The sequence below is a fragment of the Elephas maximus genome, chromosome 27 (genome assembly GCF_024166365.1).
Source record: "Elephas maximus indicus isolate mEleMax1 chromosome 27, mEleMax1 primary haplotype, whole genome shotgun sequence".
NCBI classification, from domain to species: domain Eukaryota; kingdom Metazoa; phylum Chordata; class Mammalia; order Proboscidea; family Elephantidae; genus Elephas; species Elephas maximus.
The window spans coordinates 27672709-27694921 of record NC_064845.1 but is presented as its reverse complement, the minus strand read 5'-3'; the positions used below and the strand labels follow the sequence as shown (position 1 = coordinate 27694921).

Here is a 22213-nt window from a genome sequence, read left to right as displayed (position 1 = left end):
TTTCAGAGAAGAGTTAAGACCACTACTACTAAAGGTATTTCAGAGCATAGAAAAGGAAGGAATACTCCAAAACTCATTCTATGAAGCCAGCATATCCCTGATACCAAAACCAGCTAAAGACACCACAAAAAAAGAAAATTATACACCTCTATCCCTCATGAACTTAGATGCAAATCCTCAACAAAATTCTAGCCAAGAGAATTCAACAACATATCAAAAAAATAATTCACCATGACCAAGCGGGATTCATACCAGGTATGCACGGATGGTTCAACATTAGAAAAACAATGTAATCCATCACATAAATAAAACAAAAGACAAAAATCACATGATTTTATCGATTGATGCAGAAAAGACACTTGACAAAGTTCAACACCCATTCATGATAAAAGCTCCCAGCAAAATAGAAATAGAAGGAAAATTTCTCAATATAAAAAAGAGCCTTTATACAAAGCCAACAGCCAACATCATCCTAAATGGAGAGATTCTGAAAGCATTCCCCTTGCAGTTGTGAAGCAGACAAGGATGACCTTCATCACCACCACTCTTGTTCAACACTGTGCTGGAGGTCCTAGCCAGTGCAATTAGGCTAGACAAAGAAATAAAGGTCATCCAGATTGGCAAGGAAGAAGTAAAATTCTGTCTATTGGCAGATGACATGAACTTATACACAGAAAACCCTAAGGAATCCTCAAGAAAACTACTGAAACTAACGGAAGAGTTCAGCAGAGGATCAGGATACAAGATAAACATACAAAAATCCGTTCGATTCCTCCACACCAACAAAAAAAACACATCGAAGAGGAAATCACAGAATCAATACCATTTACAGTAGCCCCCAAGAAGATAAAATACTTAGGAATGAATCTTACCAGAGATGTAAAAGACTTATACAAAAAAAAACTACACTACACTTCTTCAGGAAACCAAAACAGACCCACATAAGTGGAAAAACATACCTTGCTCATGGATAGGAAGACTTAACATTATAAAAATGTCTATTCTACCAAAAGCGATCTATACATTAAATGCAATTCTGATTCAAATCCCAACGACATTCTTTAATGAGATGGAGAAATAAATCACCACTTTCATATGGAAGGGAAAGAGGCCACGGATAAGTACAGCATTATTGAAAAAGAAGAACAAAGTGGGAGGCCTTACTATACCTGATTTTAGAACCTATTATACTGCCACATTAGTCAAAACAGCCTGGTACTGGTACAACAACAGATACATAGACCAATGGAACAGAATTGAGAATCTAGACATAAATCCATCCACATATGAGCAGCTGATATTTGACAAAGGTCCCAGAACAGTTAAATGGGGAAAAGACAGTCTTTTTAACAAATGGTGCAGGCATAACTAGATATCCATCTGCAAAAAAATGAAACAAGACCCATACCTCACACCACGCACAAAAACGAGCGCAAAATGGATCAAGGACCTAAATATAAAATGTAAAATGATAAAGATCATGGAAGAAAAAATAGGGACAACGTTAGGAGCCCTAATACATGGCATAAACAGTACACAAAACATTACTAAAAATGCAGAAGAAAAACTAGAAAACCGGGAGCTCCTAAAAATCAAACACCCTTGCTCATCCAAATGCTTCACCAGAAGAGTAAAAAGACTACCTACAGACTGGGAAAAAGTTTTTAGCTATGACATTTCCAATCAGCGTCTGATCTCTAAAATCTACATGATACTGTGAAAACTCAAGCACAAAAAGACAAATAACCCAATTAAAAAATGGACAAAAGGTATGAATAGACACATCACTAAAGAAGACATTCAGGTAGCTAACAGATACATGAGGAAATGTTCACGATCATTAGCATTAGAGAAATGCAGATCAAAACTACAATTAGGGAGGGGGCCAAGATGGATGACTAGGTACACGCTACCTCAGATCCCCTTGCAACAAAGACTCGGAAAAACAAGTGAATCGATCACATACACGACAATCTACGAACCCTGACCAACAAACAAAGATTTAAAGAGTTGACCTGAGTGACAGAGACCCAGAACGAACACCTACGGGGAAGCAGCAACTGTTCTCGGAGCCTGGAGCCAGCATCCCAGCCGAGGAACCTTGGCGCGGGGTTTTTGACCGCGTGCAGGGGAGCTGAGCACTGCATCCTGTGACGGCGCAAACACGGGGCGCAGCCCTACCCCTCTGAACTGACCTCGGGAGGGGGCCCAGCCAGTCTACGTGGGCGGCGCGGCAACGCAGCTGGCAGGAGGAGAAGTCACCAGGAGGCGGTGACTGGTATTGGAGCTGGGAGTGCAGCGACCCAGCCGGGGAACCTTGGCGCCGGGCTTTGGACTGGGCACAGGGGAGCTGAGCTCGACATCCTGTGACGGTCCGCGCGGACGGCGCGGCGATGCGGCTGGTGGGAGGAGAAGTCACCAGGAGGCAGCGACTGTTTTTGGAGCCAGGAGTGCAGCATCCCAGCTGGGGAACCTTGACGCTGGGCTTTGGACTGACAGCAGAGGAAATGACCCTGGCTTTTGAGACAGCGCAAGCAGGGGCCGTGGGCCTGACCCTTGGGAGCAATCTCTACCCAGCCAGTGCGCACAGGCGACGCACCCCTCAGGAATCTCAGATAAAATAGCCATCCCAAGCAAGATAAGTAACTTTGTCTATATTACGGGGTGCTACTCTCTCCTGTTTTTCTGAACCCTCCCCTCCCCTTCCCAGGCAACTTCATTAACATTGGAATTTCCTGAGTCAGAGGGAGAACTGCTCAGCAGTTTTTCTTTTCCTTTTATTGGTCTTTTCCTAACCCATTCTTCTGGCCTGAGAGAAGCAACCAAAAAAAACCCAGGGACCAAAGATCCTTCCCTAATTGGACTAAAAACACAGAACCAGCTCCAGCCAAGCATATGTAATCCACAGTCTGGGGCTTTCATCCCTACAGGGAAAAAGGTGGCTATTACAATGCAAAGGCATTTCTGATAGGGATCTGACTGCATTTGTTTTAGCGGATTTACTGGAAAGACAAGTTTCCCAGGTCTGATACCTCTGCGTATTCAACAGAGCCCTCACTGACCCACAACAGGGAACTGAGGGCTGAAGCTTCCCCCAGACCACCTAGCCTCCTGCCTTAGGGGTCTAAGGAGGGTGACACCTACAAATCTGTAGAGGTACTTGCATTGGGGGCCTAAGGTACAGCTGCAGAGCCCACCCACCAAGGTGCTTTAGGAATAGAGACACGCCTACCTCACTGGCACTTGGGGGAAGCCTGTCAGCATCCTGCCCCCCCCCCCCCGGAGTATGAACCCCAGCTGCTACTAGATTCTGGTGCACACAACTATCACCACTACTTCTCAAGGTGAATAGGTGACAGTGTGCATCACACGCTTGATGACCCAAAATCAGATTCTACTCAAGAATGGTGAATGGACTCAGGCATATATATCTGGTAACAGCCCAAACCAGCTGGTGATAGGTCATAAGTAAGTCAAGGGCTACAACAATCAAGACAGCACAATCTAGTAGCCCATCCATGTATATTGAAAGAAAACAAAACAAGATAAAACTCAGTGAGCAAATACAGAATTAATCACTACAATATCTTAGTGATGGCTTGGAGACAGCAGTCGATATCAAACCACATAAAGAAGCAGACCATGACTGCTTCTACAACCCCCCAAACTAAAGAATCAAAATCTTTCCCAAATGAAGATACAATCCTGGAATTATCAGATACAGAATATAAAAAACTAATTTACAGAATGCTTCAAGACATCAGAAATGAAATAAGGCAAACTGCAGAAAAAGCCAAGGAACACACTGATAAAACTGTTGAAGAACTCAAAAAGATTATTCAGGAACATACTGGAAAAATTAATAAGTTGCAAGAATCCATAGAGAGACAGCATTCAGAAATCCAAAAGATTAAGAATAAAATTACAGAATTAGACAACGCAATAGGAAGTCAGAGGAGCAGACTCGAGCAACTAGAACGCAGAGTGGGAAATCTGGAGGACCAGGGAATTAACACCAATATAGCTGAAAAAAAAATCAGATAAAAGAATTAAAAAAAAATGAAGAAACCCTAAGAATCATGTGGGACTCTATCAAGAAGGATAACTTGCGTGTGATTGGAGTCCCAGAACAGGGAGGGACAACAGAAAACACAGAGAGAATAGTTGAAGATCTGCTGACAGAAAACTTCCCTGACATCATGAAAGACAAAAGGATATCTATCTAAGATGCTCATCGAACCCCATTTAAGATTGATCCCAAAAGAAAAACACCAAGACATATTATCATTAAACTTGCCAAAACCAAAGATAAAGAGAAAATTTTAAAAGCAGCCAGGGATAAAAGAAAGGTCTCCTACAAGAGAGAATCAATAAGAATAAGCTCAGACTACTCAGAAGAAACCATGCAGGCAAGAAGGCAATGGGATGACATATACAGAGCACTGAAGGAGAAAAACTGCCAGCCAAGGATCATATATCCAGCAAAACTCTCTCTCAAATATGAAGGCGAAATTAAGATATTTACAGATAAACACAAGCTTAGAGAATTGGCAAAAACCAAACGAAAGCTACAAGAAATACTAAAAGAAATTGTTTGGTCAGAAAACCAACAATATCAGATACCAGCACAACACAAGGTCACAGAACAGAACATCCTGATATCAACCCAAATAGGGAAATCATAAAAACAAATTAAGACTAATTAAAAAAAAAATGCTCAAAACAGGGAATCATTGAAGTCAGTATTTAAAGGTCACAATAATCAAAAAGAGGGATTAAATACAGGTGGCAAAGAGCTGCCATATGCAGAGGGAAAAAAAGCGATATAGGACAATACAATTTAGGTTTTTACTTAGAAAAAAAGGGGTAAATATTAAGGTAACCACAAAGAGGTATAACAACTCCATAACTCAAAATAAAAACCAAGAAACACGTAACGACTCAACAAACATAAAGTCAAATACTATGAAAATGAGGAACATGCAATTTACAAAGAAAAACGTCTCAGCACAAAAAAGTAAGTGGAAAAATGCAACTGTCAACAAAACACATATAAAGGCATGAAAATGACAACTCTAAACACATACTTATCTATAATTACGCTGAAGGTAAATGACTAAATGCACCAGTAAAGAGACAGAGAGTCTCAGACTGGATAAAGGAACATGATCCGTCTATCTGCTGCCTACAAGAAACACACCTTAGACTTAGAGACACAAACAAACTAAAACTCAAACGATGGAATAAAATATATCAAGGAAACAATAAGCAAAAAAGAGCAGGAGTAGCAATATTAATTTCTGACAAAATAGACTTTAAACTTAAATCCACTACAAAGGATAGAGAAGGACACTACATAATGATAAAAGGGACAATTGATCAGGAAGATATAACCATATTAAATATTTATGCACCCAATGACAGGGCTGCAAGATACATAAAACAAACTTTAACAGAACTGAAAAGTGAGATAGACACCTCCACAATTATAGCAGGAGACTTCAACACACCACTTTCGGGGAAGGACAGGACATCCAGTAAGAAGCTCAAAAGAGACACGGAAGACCTAATTACTACAATCACCCAACTTGACCTCATTGACTTATACAGAACTCTCCACTCAACTGCTGCAAAGTATACTTTTTTTTCTAACGCACATGGAATATCCTCTAGAATAGACCACATATTAGGTCATAAAACAAACCTTTGCAGAATCAAAAACATCAAAATACTACAAAGCATCTTCTCAGACCACAAGGAAATAAAAGTGGAAATCAATAACAGAAAAGTTAGGGAAAAGAAATCAAATACTTGGAAACTGAACAATACCCTCCTGAAAAAAGACTGGGTTATAGAAGACATTAAGGAGGGAATAAGGAAATTCATAGAATGCAACGAGAATGAAAACACTTCCTATCAAAACCTCTGGGACACAGCAAAAGCAGTGCTCAGAGGTGAATTTATATCGATAAATGCACACATACAAAAAGAAGAAAGAGCCCAAATCAGAGAACTGTCCCTACAACTTGAACAAATAGAAAGTGAGCAACAAAAGAATCCATCAGGCACCAGAAGAAAACAAATAATAAAAATTAGAGCTGAACTAAATGAATTAGAGAACAGAAAAACAATTGAAAGAATTAACAAAAACAAAAGCTGGTGCTTTAAAAAAATTAACAAAATTGATAAACCATTGGCCAGACTGACTAAAGAAATACAGGAAAGGAAACAAATAACCCGAATAAGAAACGAGTAGGGCCACATCACAACAGACCCAAATGAAATTAAAAAAATCATATCAGATTATTATGAAAAATTGTACTCTAACAAATTTGCAAACCTAAAAGAAATGGATGAATTCCTGGAAAAACACTACCTACCTAAACTAACACAATCAGAAGTAGAACAACTAAATAGACCCATAACAAAAAAAGAGATTGAAACGGTAATCAAAAAACTCCCAACAAAAAAAAAAACCCTGGCCCGGATGGCTTTACTGCAGAGTTCTAACAAACTTTCAGAGAAGAGTTAACACCACTACTACTAAAGGTATTTCAAAGCATAGAAAATGACAGAATACTACCTAACTCATTCTATGAAGCCACCATTTCCCTGATACCAAAACCAGGTAAACAAACACATCACAAAAAAAGAAAATTACAGACCTATATCCCTCATGAACATAGATGCAAAAATCCTCAGCAAAATTCTAGCCAATACAATTCAACAACATATCAAAAAAATAATCCACGACGACCAAGTGGGATTTATACCAGGGCTGGTTTAATATTAGAAAAACCGTTAATGTAATCCACCATATAAATAAAACAAAGGACAAAAACCACATGATCTCATCAATTGATGCAGAAAAGGCATTTCACAAAGTCCAATGCCCATTTATGATAAAAACTCTCACCAAAATAGGAATTGAAGGAAAATTCCTCAACATAATAAAGGGCATCTATTTTTTTTATACAAAGCCAACAGCCAACATCACTCTAAATGGAGAAAGCCTGAAAGCATTTCCCTTGAGAACGGGAACCAGACAAGGATGCCCTTTATCACCGCTCTTATTCAACGTTGTGCTATAGGTCCTAGCCAGAGCAACTGGGCTAGACAAAGAAATAAAGGGCATCTGGATTGGCAAGGAGGAAGTCAAATTATCTCTATTTGCAGATGACATGATCTTATACACAGAAAACCTTAAGGAATCCTACAGAAAAATACTGAATCTAATAGAAGAGTTTGGCAGACTCTCAGGTTATAAGATATACAAAAACCACTTGGATTCCTCTACATCAACAAAAAGAACATCGAAGAGGAAATCACCAAATCAATACCATTCACAGTAGCCCCCAAGAAGATAAAATACTTAGGAATAAATCTTACCAAACATGTAAAAGACCTATACAAAGAAAACTACAAAGTACTAGTACAAGAAACTAAAAAGGGCCTAATTAAGTGGAAAAACATGCCTTGCTCATGGGTAGGAAGACTTAACATAGTAAAAATGTCTATTCTACCAAAAGCCATCTATACATACAATGCACTTCTGATCCAAATTCCAATGACATTTCTTAATGTGATGGAGAAATAAATCACCAACTTCATATGGAAGGGAAAGAAGCCTCGGATAAGCAAAGCATTACTGAAAAAGAAGAAGAAAGTGAGAGACCTCACTCTACCTGATTTCAGAACCTATTATACATCCACAGTAGTCAAAACAGCCTGGTATTGGTACAACAACAGGTACATAGACCAATGGGACAGAATTGAGAACCCAGATATAAATCCATTCACATATGAGCAGCTGATATTTGACAAAGGCCCAGTGTCAGTTAATTGGGGAAAAGATAGTCTTTTTAACAAATGGTGCTGGCATAACTGGAGATCCATTTGCAAAAAAATGAAACAGGACCCATACCTCACACCATGCACAAAAACTAACTCCAAGTGGATCAAAGACCTAAACATAAAGACTAAAACGATGAAGATCATGTACGAAAAAATAGGGACAACGTTAGGAGCCCTAAAACAAGGCATAAAAAGAATACAAAACATTACCAAAAATGATGAAGAGAAACCAGATAACTGGGAGCTCCTAAAAATCAAACACCTATGCTCATCTAAAGACTTCACCAAAAAGAGTAAAAAGACCACCTACAGACTGGGAAAGAATTTTCAGCTATGACATCCCGACCAGTGCCTGATCTCTAAAATCTATATGATTCTGTTAAAACTCAACCACAAAAAGACAAACAACCCAATCAGGAAGTGGGCAAAGGATATGAACATATACTTCACTAAAGATGATATTCAGGCAGCTAACAGATACATGAGAAAATGCTCTCAATCATTAGCCATTAGAGAAATGCAAATTCAAACTACGATGAGAGTCCATCTCACTCCAACAAGGCTAGCATTAATCCAAAAGACACAACATAATAAATGCTGGAGAGGCTGCGGAGAGATTGGAACTCTTATACACTGCTGGTGGGAATGTAAAATGGTACAACCACTTTGGAAATCTATCTGGTGTTATCTTAAAAAGTTAGAAATAGAACTACCATACAACCCAGAAATACCACTCCTCGGAATATACCCTAGAGAAATAAGAGCCTTCACACAAACAGATATATAAGCACACCCATGTTTATTGCAGCTCTGTTTACAATAGCAAAAAGCTGGAAGCAACCAAGGTGTCCATCAACGGATGAATGGTTAAATAAATTGTGGTATATTCACACAATGGAATACTACGCATCGATAAAGAACAGTGAGGAATCTGTGAAACATTTCATAACTTGGAGGAACCTGGAAGGCATTATACTGAATGAAATTAGTCAGAGGCAAAAGGGCAAATACTGTATAAGACCATTATTATAAGATCTTGAGAAATAGTATAAACTGAGAAGAACACATGCTTTTGTGGTTATGAGGGGGGGAAGGAGGGAAGGTGGGAGAGGGTTTTTTACTGATTAGTTAGTAGATAAGAGCTACTTTAGGTGAAGGGAAGGACAATACTCAATACATGGAATGTCAGCTCAACTGGACTGGACCAAAAGCAAAGAAGTTTCCAGGATAAAATGAATGCTTCAAAGGTCAGCGGAGCAAGGGTGGGGGTTTGGGGACCATGGTTTAAGGGGACCTCTAAGTCAATTGGCAAAATAAATCTATTATGAAAACATTCTGCATCCCACTTTGAAATGTGGCATCTGGGGTCTTAAATGCTAACAAGCGGCCATCTAAGATGCAGCAATTGGTCTCAACCCACCTGGAGCAAAGGAGAATGAGGAACACCAAGGTCACACGACAACTATGAGCCCAAGAGACAAAAAGGGCCACATGAACCAGAGACTTACATCATCCTGAGACCAGAAGAACTAGATGGTGCCAGGCCACAATCGATGACTGTCCTAACAGGGAGCACAACAGGGAATCCCTGAGGGAGCAGGAGATCAGTGGGATGCAGACCCCAAATTCTCACAAAAAGACCAGACTTAATGGTCTGACTGAGACTAGAGGAATCCCGGTGGTCATGGTCCCCAAACCTTCTGTTGGCACAGGACAGGAACCATTCCCGAAGACAACTCATCAGACATGGAAGGGACTGGACAGTGGGTAGGAGAGAGATGCTGATGAAGAGTGAGCTATTTTGTATCGGGTGGACACTTGAGACTGTGTTGGCATCTCTTGTCTGGAGGGGGGATGGGAGGAGAGAGGGAGTTGGAAGCTGGCAAAATTGTCACGGAAGGAGAGACTGGAAGGGCTGACTCATTAGGGGGAGAGCAAGTGGTGGTATGGAGTAAGGTGTATATAAACTTACATGTGACACACTGACTTGATTTGTAGACGTTCACTTGAAGCTCAATAAATGTTAAAAAAAAAAAACTACAAAGAGATTTCATCTCACTCCAACAAGGCTGGCATTAATCCAAAAACACAAAAAAATAAATGTTGGAGAGAATGTGGAGAGACTGGAACACTTCTACACTGCTGGTAGGAAGGTAAAATGGTACAACCGCTTTGGAAATCAATTTGGCACTTTTTCAAAAGCTAGAAAAAGAACTACCATATGATCCAGCAATCCCATTCCTCGGAATGTATCCTAGAGAAATAAGAGCCTTTACACGAACAGATATATGCACACCCATGTTTACCACACCAGTTTACAATAGCAAAAAGATGGAAGCAACCAAGGTGCCCATAAATGGATGAATAGATAAATAAATTATGGAATATTCATACAATGGAATGCTACACATGGATAAAGAACAGTGAGCAATCTGTGAAACATTTCATAACATGGAGGAACTGGAAGGCATTATGCTGAGTGAAATTAGGCAGTTTCAAAAGGACAAATAGTACGTAAGACCACTGTTATGAGAACTTGAGAAATAGTTTAAACTGAGAAGAAAACATTCTTTTGTGGTTACAAGACGGGGGAGGCGGGTAGAATAGGGGTATTCACTAATTATTTAGTAGATATGAACTACTTTAGGTGAAGGAAAAGACAACACACAATACAGCAGAGGTCACTACACCTGGACTAAACCAAAAACAAACAAGTTTCCTGAATAAAATGAATGCTTGGAAGGCCAGCGTAGCAGGGGCAGGGGTTTGGGGACCATGGTTTCAGGAGACATCTACGTCAATTGGCATAATAAAATCTATCAAGAAAACATTCTGCATCCTACTTTGAAGAGTGGCGTCTGGGGTCTTAAACGCTAGCAAGCAGCCATCTAAGATGCATCAATGAGTCTCAACCCACCTGGATCAAAGTGGAATGAAGAACAACAAGGACACAAGGTAATTATGAGCCCAAGAGACAGAAAGGGCTACATGAACCAGAGACTACATCAGCCTGAGACCAGAAGAACTAGATGGTACTGGCTACAACCGATGACTGCCCTGACAGGGAACACAACAGAGAACCTCTGACGGAGTAGGAGACCAGTGGGATGCAGACGCCAAATTCTCATAAAAAGACCAGACTTAATGGTCTGACTGAGATTAGAAGGATCCTGGTGGTCACGGCCCCCAGACCTTCTGTAGGCCCAGGACAGGAACCACTCCCAAAGCCAACTCTTCAGACATGGATTGGACTGGACAACGGGTTGGAGACGGATGCTGGTGAGGAGTGAGCTTCTTGGCATCTCCTGCCTGAAGGGGAGATGAGAGGGTAGAGGGGGTTAGAAGCTGGTGAAATGGACATGAAAAGAGAGAGTGGAGGGAGGGAGAGGGCTGTCTCATTAGGCGCAGAGTAATTGGGAGTATGTAGCAAGGTGTATGTAAGTTTTTGTGTGAGAGACTGACTTGATTTGTAAACTTTCACTTAAAGCACAATAAAAATTATATATATATAAAAAAGAGGCAATGTTAACAAGCTGTTGTGACTACTGCTATGTAGTACTAGCAGGGCTTTTTCCCTAACAGCTTTTACATGTACAATTCATTTATACTGATTACATCCAACATGTTGTACAACCATTACCACCATCCTTTTCCAAATTATTCCACCACCATTAACAGAAACTCAGTGGCCCCTAAGCACTGACTTCCCCCTTTCTCCTCCCTCCCACCCCTGCCAACCACTAATAACCTCTGGTCTCTATACAAATCTGCCTATTTCATGTAAGAGGGATCATACAGTATCTTTCTGTGACTGACTTATTTGTGCAGCATGATGTTTTCCAGGTTCATCCACGTCAGAGCATGAATCAGGATTTCACTTCTTTTGATGGCTGAGTAATAGCCCATTCTTATGTATATTCCACATTTTCTTTATCCATTCACCTCTTGATGGACATTTCCCTTATTTTTACCTTCTGGTTATTGTGAGTTGTGCTGCAATGAACACTGGTATACAGGTTGCTGTTTGCATCCCTGCTGTCAATACTTTGGGCCATACACTTAGGATTGGAACCTACTGGTTCACATGATAGTTCTATGTTTAACTTTTTTGAGGAACCACCAAACTGTTTTCCACAGCGACTGTGGCATTTTGCATTCCCACCAGCAATGAGCGAGGGTTCCAATTTCTCCACATCCTTGCAAACACCTCTGATTTTCCTTTTTTTTTATTAGAGCCATTCTAGAGGGGGTGAGGTGATATGGCATTATGGTTTTCATTTGCATCTCCCTAATGACTAATAATGTTGAGCTAGCACCAGCAGAATTTTAGGATTCGTCATCAGTAGTAAAAACAAGCTCATCAGTTCATTTGAAGAGAGACAGAAATAAACCTCGAATAAGCTGAGCACAGAATACGAACTGCAAGAGGAAGCAGGTGGCTGGGGTACTGGAACCAAAGGCAGTGTCCTCTCCCTGGGTCAGGGTCAAAGCTGAGGGCCTCATTATACACTGTAACCTCCCCATCACTGGCGACAGCACCCATCTCCCTCAAACATCATGTCTACAAAATTCAACCCAACGGACGGCCATCTAGTTATTTCCAAAGAGAGAATGGATGACTGAATGAACCCTGGCTGGTAAGGTCAATAAAACCAATGTTCAAGCTTTGGGTTGTGAACACAATCTCAACAGGACAGAATTTAGGAAAATCCACACTTATTAGGAAGTTTCAAGTTTTAGAAGAAACTGATTTCAGAATAACTTTGATCTGCCTTCTGTGCCACCCCTGAAGGATAGTGACTAACTAACCAACAGTATTTTTACTAATACTCTCACCCCTTCCTTCAGGGCATGTAATTACTGGATATTGTTCAGGTTTAAAAGTCACATGTGTATTTCCAGAATCCCAGCCGTGTGTATAGACTAGCTTTACACACAAAGAATTAGGAGTTATGAAGTTGTTGGGCATTTTGATTGAATCATGATTTCAACTTCAGATGCGACTAACCAATTTACACAAAGTGCTTTCGAAACTTGTATTATGACGCTTAATTGTTAGGTTACATCCCGCCTTCTCCCCCACTACACACACACACACAAAAAAAAAACCAGCAAAGTGACCACAACTATCCCTCAGTCCCCACAACACCCATTATTCCAACCTTATAGAAACAACATCCATTATTCCAACCTTTCACAACTATTTTCTTTGAGCTTCTCTTTGACTGAGATCTCACAAAGCCTCTCAAGATCTTCTAGACTAGATGCTACATACTGCTGGTTTGCCAGCTCCATTATTTCATCTCCTCCAGGAATTCCCAGAGACAGCAGTGCCACCTGCTGGTAGGGAGGGCACAATCTGCTTTTTGGAAGCCTAAGGGAGACAGCAATGGCGGCCTAGATTTCTGTCTTTGGGAGCCTTTCTTTTCTAGGCCACATTATGAGCATAAGCTACCACCTGAGATGTGTAACCTCCACAGGAGCCTCCATTGTGACTCACAGGTCGTCTGGAAGCCACGTAAAGCAAAGCCAGGCTGGCCAACAATGAGGCACTTCTGCCTGGAAATGCCTCCTCAATGTTCCAAATGCAAGAGCCTCACTGAATTCAACATTTCCTGGCTCTGTTTCCCCCACTGCTTCAGTATCAGATAATAGCACTCCCGGCCCCCACCTGAGGCTCTGCTATCTAGCTCTATCTCACATCCTAAGGAAGGTGCTCAGACCCCTCTCAATGTGAAGGCTCTTACCTGTACACAGTGTGACACAGTTCCTTCTCAAGGGACACTAATGCTTAGGCATGCAGGTCGGACTCTAATCTCTTTCATTCGCTCTCCATCCTCCCCACGTCTAACCCAAGGGACAGAAAGGAAATGATTTTGTTGTTGTTTTGAAAGTAACACAAGTGAGCTTTCATTGATTCAGAGAGTAAACCCTTGTGCTATAGGTCACTGATACATGTCGTGTCCCTCAAGATGCACTCAGCCTGCAGATCTTCCTGGTTTCCCTTCCTTAACCTGATTAGTCTTTTTCAACCTTTCCACAGCCCCTTCCACAGGCTGAACGGAAGAACTGCACGCCCTCTGTGTAGTTCTCACAGGCAGTCCCCAGTTACAAACGTCGTACTAACGTGCAATCTATAGTTACAAACCAATCCCCGTAAAGCATATTTATTTTAAAAATTTGAGGTATATACAATGGTTCGTAATAATAAACTGGCACTACTTCAGGAAGCATGTTAAAACACTGTTATTATTACCGTATTATCATGTTAGAGATACTTTAGTGTAGCTGGAAATGATTCTTTATGTATAGAAAAGGAACACTACATGCTGAGAGAAACATTTGATTAGCTGACATTAGATACAACCCGTGCCTAACTGTTCCGACTTATGTACAAATTCAGCTCAAAGACAGATTTAGGAACAGAACTCATTCGTAATCCACAGATGCCCTGCTTGACAAAAATGACATTTTTTTTTCTTTAGACCTAAAAGCATATACTTTTTGTAGTTATACCACCTCTCTCAACCTTCAGAATTCCTTCCCCCAGCATCACTAATACCAATTTAAAAATTTTAGGCAAAATTTTAAGTTATTCCCAATAATCAGCTTTGTGTTCCAAACTATTAGCCGACAACCTATATTTCACTTCACTAGGGACAGCTCTTATGTTCCCAGCAAGCTTGGGCTTCGCAGCAACTTCCTTTACTTTCATTCACCTCAGAATTCTCACCTCCCTAACAAATGTAGGCGCTCCCTCTTCAATTTTTTTTTAACTTGCCAAGCTAATTGATTTCCCATCAAGTACAGACATTTTGCCACGATGCAGGGGCAGATTAATCAGTAAGCAAGGTACTCACGGGATTACAGTAAGCAAGGTGTGCAACAGGCTTAATTGTGTTCACTTCCTAATCAGTAGTGTACAATTTCACAGGGGGTTTATCACATCTTTGATGTGGTGAAAACCAGGCAGAGTTTTGACTATAAACTAGTACGTGGGCACAAGTAAACCCATGTGTACCTTGCTCATTGGATAATCCATCTCTGGAGTACGTCTTACTTGTCTGAAAATCGTACTATTTCCTAAAGAAACAAATCTGTAGGGAGAAGAGGAAAAAAAGGGCTTTGAAGAGGTATCAGGATGTCTCCAAGGAATCAGGTAAATAAAGATCTTTGTCAATCTTATGCCAGAATAAGTTCTAAGTGGATTACACTGAAACTCCAGAATACAGTAAAATTAATACCAGTTAACCACTGGAAAACTGAAGGGACTTTTGATGTTTCACTATAAGGATGCTATTGCAGGTCTGGGGAAATGGAGGAGAGAGGTAGGGGATACCTTGCAGTTTTAATCTGCTCTTAAACTCCTGCACACACCTCCCCTTTTCAAACCATGGTTTACAAGAGATATTCCCTCCCACACATCCCTCTTCTGTCAGCCAAATGGTCTTCTTCAAACACACACTTTTCAAAGAACTGAAGAAGTCTGAAGAGGCTTAATTTAGACGCTGCCTTCCTCTCACTACAGCCTAGTAACATGCAGAAAATAACTAATTTCCCTCTTGAACAGCCCCAGAAAACCCTCAGTTTACAGCAACTCCCCACCCACTCCCCCCCAACAACAAAAAAATCTGTCTTCTTGAACAAGAATCTCAGTGTGCTCATCTGGTCTGCGGTTCACTGCACGCATTTCCTTCCTCACAATTTACCAGTCATCAGTTAAGAGTCTCATTTAGACCTGCTCCGCCAGTGCCCAACTGCTTAGAACAGTTTTTGCCCTTTAACCAATCTCTGGGTTCCTTCAGCCCACTCAGAGCGCCCAGCTGTGGTGAACCTGGGCTGAGGACTCGCCTGCAGGTCCAGCGGGCAGAGAAGCTTCTCTGGGCAGCACTTGGGCTCAGTCCCCCGGTCACGCCGCCCCCACCCCGCCTGCACCGGGGCAGAGAGCACTTCTGCACAGCTGCGCTTGCAATTCAGCTTCACTCACAGCCACGGGATTAGTGCGCATCCCAAGGCTTCAGAGGTTCGAGTCCCAAGGCCTTGGCTACTTTAATGTGACCCTGCATTTTTTTCCTTCATTTTCTCGCTGTATTAAAACTACTTGCTGATGGGCCGCAGCCCAGATCTAGCATCTAGATCGCCCCCACCTCACCACTAGCACTCTTTACCTGCCAGCATCCCTCTGGGTGGGAAACAAAGGCAGAGGCAAGGCTGCCAGATGGGCAACTCCCTCCAGGGGCCCCATCTCCACAGTGGGGAGGATGTAGAGGTGTGTAAGAAGTTACAAGAGGGAAACCAAGGCACCAAGAGGTGTAGCTGAGCCTGGGTCTGCGACTACCTCAGAAGCAGGGCTCCCTGGCGGGGGTGAACCCCAGACTACCCCCATCCCGCCCCTCCCCGCCTATCCTGCTCACCCCAAACAGGTGAAGGTGGGATAGGAGGACCTGGTGCTCTATAGTACTTTGATGTTTAGCAGGAGCAGGATCGGTATCAGCAAATGGTCTGGGGAGCCATTTCTGGAGGTGGCCCAGGATTGAAATCTACCCCTCCAGCTCCCTGTCCATCTGATGTTGGTAACGGAACACATGGTGCACTATGGAGCTCCAGTGTTAGTGCAGGGGTGGGATCGATATCAGCAGGTGGTCCAGGAGCTGGTTCTGAAAACGACTCATGTGGTCCCTGTCCCCAGGAGACATGAAGATCGATAAAAGAATGGAAACAAATACATGCAAAGAAAAGAGTATATTTTATAAAGAAGATAATGTAGGGTGCTGTGAGATAAGACTGGGGCATGCTCCAAAAGGCCTCATTCCGGTGACATTTTTGTGTGACCAGAATGACAGGAGGGACCAGCCCTGCTCTTGTGTGCCAGGGAGACGACACAGCTGGTACAGAGACTGGGAGGCAGACGTGAGTTTTTCCAAAGAGGGAGTTGAAATGCAGCCACTATGCCTAGAGGGAACCGAGGAGGAGAGGAGGCAGGGAGGAGGAGAACAGGTCCAGGACCCGTGACCTGGTAGGCTGGAGGAGTTATCTCCTGCTCTGTGATAAAAAACACCCCCAAAACTAATGACTCACGACACAACACAGCACACAGTCTCTGTGGGCCAGAAATGCAGGCATGGCTTACCTGGTGACTGCCCCAAGTTCTCAGGACCCTGTGGTTGTGGGCTCAACTGAGTCTTGACCGGGGAGGATCTGCTCCCTACTTACTTCCATGTTATGAGCAGGACTCTGTAAGCTGTTGGTCTGGGGGGCCTCACTTCCTCTCTGTCTGTTGATCAAGACCCTCCAATCAGGTCTTTGTCACATGAGTCTCTCCATGGGCAGGTCATACGTCACAGCTCCTTCCTGGGGGGAGAGAGAGAGAAATAAATGACAGAGAGATGACTGAGAAACAGAGAATAAAAGAGGGCCAAGAAACATTGCCTCAAATGGGGTCATTATAACTTGAAATCGACTCAGTGGCACCTAACAACAACACTCTTGAGAAACAAGTCCCTGAGTCCAATCCAAAGTGAGGGGACGTGGTCACACAGGATGTGGAGACCAGGAGTTAGGATTGTTGGGAGCTGCTGTACAGGTTGCCCACCCCCTAGTCTGAGATGAAACACTGGGTCAGATTGTATATAATGGGAGTTACTGGAAGGTTTTACGCAGAGGGTGATGATATCTGACATTCATTTAGTTCCAACCTCATCCTAGTGCAGACTGGGAAATGAGACTGAGAGTGGAAGCGACCTTCCCAAGTTCACAGCACCTGAGCCCAGCCCTGTTTGGAGATGTACTCCCTGGTGCTTCCCGCCCCTGCTTGAAATTCTTCCAACTCTGAGTTTGTTCATTAGCTACATGGACAGATTACCCAATAGGCAACATAAGCACGGTGAACACCACATCTCTGATGTAGCAAAACCCACGTGAAATTATTCACTACAGATTAGTAAGTAAGCACAAGTAGACCTGTGTTTACCTTGCTTTCACGGTCACCTGCCCCCCATCAGAGAATGTATACTTGAAAAGAGGCTTTGATTCTGTAGGAAGGTGCTCTGGGGTTGGGAGAGATAGATGCCAGCCACACCTAGATGCAGAGTACTAGATGTGGTGAAAAAATATGAAAAGGTGAAAATGTTCACTACAGATGATCTAGTAAGCAGGTAAGCCCTATGCTTACCTTGCCTATTAGATAATCCACCCCTGGTTACCTTCAGGTAATGGCAGCCCACGGGTTCTATAGGTGTTATCTCACATACACCTGATGAGGTGTCTAGGAAGAAGACACTAGAATGTTCCCTACTGTCTGGGTAGGAGGACTGGGGAGGCTCTGAGAAGCACAAAGACTTGTCCAGGGTCACAAACTGATTGAGAGGGATGAGCTTTGTCTGAACCCAGCTCTGTATGCTCAGAGCTGGGGTCCTGGCTACACCCAAGCCTTCCACAAGCTCTGGGGGTGGGGGGAGGGCTGTGTTGGTGTCACTGTGTACAGTTATGGAGATGGCATGGGGACAGGCGAGCATTCTGCAGTGCAGAGGGGATTTGGGGGAAGTCTTAACTGACATCAGGCCCAAGTCAGGAGTCCAGGACATGACCTCACTTCCTTGATGACAGAGTACACAGAACTTGGAACCCTGGTAACCAGCCCCCTACCCAGCTCACTTGAGTGGAGACACTCAAGCTAGGAACATGTTTTCTTGTTGTCTCCCATCTTCCCTTGTAGCAAAGCTTGAGAGACGCAGGAGTTCGACACTTTCACCAAGGCTGAGACATGGTCTCATACCCCCCCAACGGAAGTTCAAGCCATTCACCAAAAACAATCCAAAGGTAACACAAGGTGGCCCAGGGCTGCCAATCCAGGCCAGACCACCACTGCGATCCCACCTGGGCAGCCCCACACCCCTACCCAAGGTCATATCATCCCCCTGGCCATGCCCGCCCTTGTCCTCATGGGGTCCCTGGTAACGGGGGCCTGGAGGAAATGTGGACAGAACTGATGAGGCAGAAAATTCTTGGATGGGGCAGGGTCCATTTGGGACAGGGGTCGGTAGGAGTCAGGGAAGGAGGCGCAATGTGATCTGGGGAGGTTTGGAGGGGGGAGGGGTGATAATGAGGAATGTGAAAATGGTGCTGCTGCTTCAGGACTAGCACACATTGAGGGCAAGGTGAAGCTCCACCCCCACGGCCTCTCACTATACTGGGTTCATGGGGCTGAGTCTGACCATGGCTTGGTCTAGTCCATCAGGTTGGGTGCCTTGGAGACCAGAGGCTGGGGTGGCAAATGTGGAGGCCTCTTTCACTTCCCTGCCCTGACTCCCCTGATCACACAGAACACTGGGATTTAAGTTTACCCAGGGGTTCCAGCTGAAACCAGGTCTTAGGGAGGGATTGTCAGGATCACAGGCTGAGTCAGCACTCTCACTTGGGCCTTCTCTGAAATCCAGCTCACCCTGAGTGGGGCAGTCAACGTGCAGCCCTAGCTGCAGGCATTGCCTGGGCCACTGCTGACCCTGTGCCAGCCCAGCTTCTGCCAGATCCTGCTGCAATAGGCAGAGGTTGATTTTTCTATCCGCGGACTTGGTCAGGGCTGGATGGTGCTGCTCACAGTCCAACCCACCCAGCATGGGGGAACTGGGAGCTCCTCGGAACCACAAGGGCTTGAGGGGCAGAGAGGGAAGGAGGTGGCTCGGAGGGGCTCTTGATGCCTCCCTGGCCGCTGCCGGCACTGTCTCTGCAGAACTGTCTGCAGGAGATCCCCAAGGAGAAGGAGAATGGCATCGTCTACTCGGTCTACCCCAAGGATGGGGCCAGGGAGGGCTGGCACAGGCGCTGGGTGAGTGCAGTGGGAAGGGATTGCCGCTCCCAGTCAGGAATCCGAGATGACCAGAGGGGGCAAAGGGCCCAAACACCACCCTGTAGACCTCAAGTCCCTCTCAGGACTTTTCCTCTCAAGGGTCCCAGTCCCCTCCCTAAGGAATCAACCCCCCCCCCCCACTGCCCTCCCTGCCCTGGCCAGCTAAAAAGTCACTCTTCCCATATTTGTAGGAATATGAGAAACGAGCTTTTCACACAGTCTTCACTTCACGTAAGCCCGTATATCTTTGCGTGTTGCTGCTGTTTTAGTGTTTAACTTTCAACCCCAGGGCCCCAACAGCAGCTGGCTGGACTGTCCTTCTACACCTTCTCCCAGCTTCATACATCATCACACTTAACAGGCTTCTTTTACCCTAAAGGGTGGGGATCAGTGTATGACTCACCTTTTTCTATAACCTCCAATCTTGGGGAATATATCACGTGACCCCTTCAGGTCAGGGGCTGTATCCTGACTCCATACAGAATGTCCCAGAAGGGAGGCCTGTCCCCACAGTGACTGAGCCTCTCGTTGCTGCTGGCCCTGGACTCATTCCTTCTGCTGCCCTTTCAGCAAAGCTGCAGGAACGCTTACATGTGTTCTCATACTCTGTCCCACCCAGGACAGATTCCCAGGAGTGGCATGCTGGGGGGAAGGATGTACACGTTTCAAGTTAGGATCATTAGAGCCAGACTCCTGCCCAAAATAGCAGTCACAGTCCTGGGGCCCAGCAGTTTGTGATGCTGGCTGCGTCTCTGCATTGAGCCTGGTCCAGATGTTATGGCTCTTTTCCGTTTTGCCAATCTGCTGTCAGGGTGGCCAACAGAGCTGCTGGGTGGCTCTCAGGCACCTGTTGGCCCTGAGAAGCTGAGCCACCTCTCAGGCCTTTACCAACCATTCACATTTGTCCTCCCTGAGCCATCTGGTAAGGTCCTCGGTTCTGTAGGGGTCTTTCTCCCACCCCAGGATCTCCAGGCTCTCACACTTGGCTGGATCTGGGTGCTCCACAGCTTCAGGTTCTCAAAATCCCCTTTAATGTGCGGAAAGAAAAATCTGTGTCTTCCTTATCTCATGGGTGTGTCTGCTCTGTGCACTGTCTTCAGCCGGGAGGAAGTGAGCTTGCACCAGACCTTCCCCTCTGAGTCAGAACAGAGCAGGCCTCACCTAGCACAGAGGGAACATCACGGAGCCCTAGTATCAGACAGTTCTGGGCTCTGACCAGGTGACTTCAAGCAGACAACAGATACCACCAAGCCTCTGTTTTCACATCTATGGAATGGGGTGTTTTGTGAGGACTCCCTGGGATACTGCTCTTCCTTCAGGGAGATAGCATGGTTACTTCGTTAACGAAATCACTTCAGGTCCCTAATGTTTGTAATCAGCCCCCACCTCCAATCCTGCTTGGAAAGCCAAGTCCTGTTTCCTACTCAAGGCACTCGTGTCCCACCTTCTACCACAGGTCACTGAGGGAGATGGAGTACCTGGTCTGAGCTCCGGGCCTCCAACCCTCCTGGTGGTTCACGTGGCTGACTCTGACAGTATGTCCCTCCCTCTGTCCCACTCCAGTGTGTCTGTGGTTCTGAGGAGGACCTGGAGGAGGCCTGGGTGATGAAAACCTTCAAGGTAGGCTCACTGGATAAGCTGGTGGAGCTCCTGGTGCCTGCCTACCTAAAGGGTGACATCTCCTACATCAAAATCTTTCTGGGAGCCTACAGAACCTACGCCACCACCCAGCAAGTCCTAGACCAGCTGCTCCAAAGGTGAGCCCTTCACAGCCTAATGGGGATTCTACCCCGTACCAGTTCTGCATCTGGAGAATGTCGCATCACCACAAAGAGCCTCAGTTTTCTCCCCTGAAAAGTAGGGTGGTAAAGGTCCAATCAGCTAGAATTACTGCCAGGACCACATGGGATAAGCCACAGGAAGTACGTACCTGGAGCAGAGCTCTATGGCAAACGGTGTTGGAGGGGCTGGGATGTTCACATTTATTATTTTCCTCTCGCCCATGAAGCAGCTGTCTTCCTCAACCCTCACTGACTACGTGACCTTGAGCAAACCTACTTCCCATTTGTAAAGGGAAGCTGGAGATTCCATTTAGTGGGTCCTTGTCCTTGGTATACTCAGAACAGGGGTACCTGGAGGCTGGTAGAGGGGCCCCAGGACTCTCAGATGCCTGGGAAGGTGCTGGTTGGGTTCACTCATTCAACAATCATCCATGAAGCAAGCCCCTGCTCTTGCAGACACTGTTCTAGGTATTTAGCATTGTTCAGTGAACAAAGCAGATAGGAGGCCCTGCCCTCCTACGACTCTGTTCTGTTCTGACAGTCAGACAGGAACACTAGACATCTTAAGCAAGTGGTGTCCACAGTTCATTACATGTGACACCCTCGTACCACCTCTAGGTATGGATGTAACCACCCCTATTCTGCTGAGTACGGTGAACCCCAGGAGCAGCTGAAAGGGTGAGTGGACTTTGTGTGGAGAAGGAGGGACTCCTATCTCTACAAAACGGTGGAG

At 44.4% G+C, this 22213-nt stretch overlaps 1 long non-coding RNA gene across 2 annotated transcripts in view; it reads right to left on the bottom strand.

The window, feature by feature from the left end:
• The window catches only part of LOC126068364 (uncharacterized), a 149470-nt gene that overhangs the window by 78425 nt on the left and 48832 nt on the right, over positions 1-22213 (bottom strand). For both annotated transcript variants that reach the window (XR_007515643.1, XR_007515644.1), the window contains one exon: positions 16985-17205. This is a non-coding gene — a long non-coding RNA (uncharacterized LOC126068364). The remainder of the gene's footprint in view (positions 1-16984; positions 17206-22213) is intronic.